At 37.6% G+C, this 2,213-nt stretch overlaps 1 long non-coding RNA gene across 1 annotated transcript; it reads left to right on the top strand.

Annotated features, from left to right (window-relative positions):
* The first annotated feature begins 684 nt into the window (after nt 1-684).
* On the top strand, nt 685-1,850 carry LOC134221306 (uncharacterized). Its single transcript, XR_009982315.1, has 4 exons — nt 685-821; nt 899-985; nt 1,060-1,455; nt 1,642-1,850. It is a non-coding gene; the product is annotated as an uncharacterized LOC134221306 (long non-coding RNA).
* The last annotated feature ends 363 nt before the right edge of the window (nt 1,851-2,213 follow it).

Below are 2,213 nucleotides of genomic sequence, written 5' to 3'. Positions count from 1 at the left end.
AACGATCGCACCACGTGCAAGCAACGAACGCCCGAACAGGTAGGGTTGCCAACCAACATTTTGAAGCAAACATCGCGATGAAAATTGCTGTTCGATGATTTTTCTTAATTATTTTAAATTGAAAATTACGGGTAAACTACAAACCATACAATGTTCCACCAAAGGACATTTTGGAAGCAAAGAAGCATAAGAATGTTTTAGAAGAAATTTTTTCATAATATCGAATGTATTGATGAAAAAATCACTAAATTATAAGAAAAAAGCACGTTATTTTTGACACTTTTTCGAAAGTTTGCATAATTACTGTACTTAAAACCACTTTTATTAACATAAGGTCAACGAAGCTAAAAAAGCTTAGACTTTAAGCTTTCGTTCTGTGTGCTGACTGAGATTATACGATCAATGGTTAATGAGATAGAGGTTGGTAAAGTTGACCAAAAGTTAAAACATAGAATTTTGAATAACTCACTTAGCAGTGATTTCCGACCCTATGTTCCATGGGCACTTTTTCATGTTTTGGGGTCCCCAAGCTGCCCCCAAAATATGCACACTCAGGAAACAAACACCCTTCAATCACCCATATTTAGGTAATGTTTAATTTACCTATAATATGGGTGAAATGTACGGAGTTTATCAGTAAATTTCACTCATATTGTTGATAAAGTGGTTTTACCAATATATGGGTAAAAATATTTACCCATATTTGGGTGAAAAAAAATTAGTGTTCGCGTGTTTGTTTTCATCGTTTTCATAAAACTAAAGAAAACATAAAACATGTCCAGATTGAATTTATTTCGGTCGTCTGGCTGAACATTATGACGGTGAGTAAATTCAGGCTTATTAAATAATGGTTAACTGCATTTGCATTTGTCTTATTCTGCATTTTGTCGTTTAAAAGGTACTGAGCATGAGAAGTCACAAGAGGCTCGGACCAAGCTGAACCTCCCGGGAACCAATGGAGTATCTGCACCCGTTGCATAAACAGGTAAGCCAATTTGTTATCCATGCTTTCCTCACAGTAACACCGTAACAAATATATTATTCCTTCTCCTCTTCCAGCCGCGGAAACGGACACCTTCGACAACATCGCAAATAAATCCTGCCGGATCTCCAGCTGCGACCGCTCCGACAATGAGACACCTGTCTAGATGCTGCATTCCAAACCTTTTGCGGTCTACTCTAGGAATACGGGAAGAAGGTGGGCTATTTTTTTTTGTTGCTTCAAGCCAGCGCGCAGTCGGGACCGCAGATACAACTGCGTCGGTGATGTAACCGCAGCCGGTGTGCTCCTCAGTGAAGTGGACAACTCACAATGCCACCATCAAACAGAACTTTAGCCCCCGGACCTTCAACACAGTGAAATGCGAATGTTAGCCTATAATCTTTGAATCAGTATCCTTGCACCGATACCCTCCTATCAGTATTCAACCCCCGGACCCACCAAGTACCGTTGAGGTAAGTTTCGGTGAATTATTCTGGAATTGGGAAGCTTTTTCACAATTTTTTTTTGAATTATTCTTACTCCGGTAGTAGTACCATTAATCGTAAAATCGCAATAGAGAAGAATCCGATATTCACCAAATGAGTATTTGGTCCACAACTCTATTTTTACAATGTCTAAATTCCTTTCTCTTTTAACAGGAACTACCGACAACCGTGATTAAACACACCCATGTACAAGCAGCAAACCTGAGTATCCGGAAGCACTCCTACCACGGTGTAATTTCCGGCTCCTGCAGTGAGCGAACTTATGTTGGTGCAGACCAACTATTATTGTATTATATTTATTTTGTTAAAAATTATATTTTTTTGTTATAATAAAATGACAGATATTATGATAATTTTTAAAAGTAATATGTTCTTATTAGAAAAAGTAAGAATGGCTTCAAACAAAATAAAATCACCCAAATTTGGGTAAAGTTTACCAATAAATCATCTCCATTCAACTACCTATATATGGGTAAACTCAGTTTACTCATATTTGGGTGATGACCATTTCACCCATATCTAGGTATGTGCACTTTTTGAGGATTTTAGGTACTGTTCACCCATATTTGGGTGAACTGAACTAAGCGTGTAGAAGGATTATCACGGCGGCTATTTTTGCGATTTGGTCTAAACGATCAATCGAAATAAACAACAAATTCACTTCTATTCAATTTACCACTAGAAATTCACTATTCATAGCACTTAACTTTATGCCCAACCGGCCA

The sequence above is a fragment of the Armigeres subalbatus genome, chromosome 3, assembly GCF_024139115.2.
Source record: "Armigeres subalbatus isolate Guangzhou_Male chromosome 3, GZ_Asu_2, whole genome shotgun sequence".
NCBI classification, from domain to species: domain Eukaryota; kingdom Metazoa; phylum Arthropoda; class Insecta; order Diptera; family Culicidae; genus Armigeres; species Armigeres subalbatus.
Note: the sequence above shows the minus strand (reverse complement) of the source record. Positions and strands in the feature narration are given on the sequence as shown.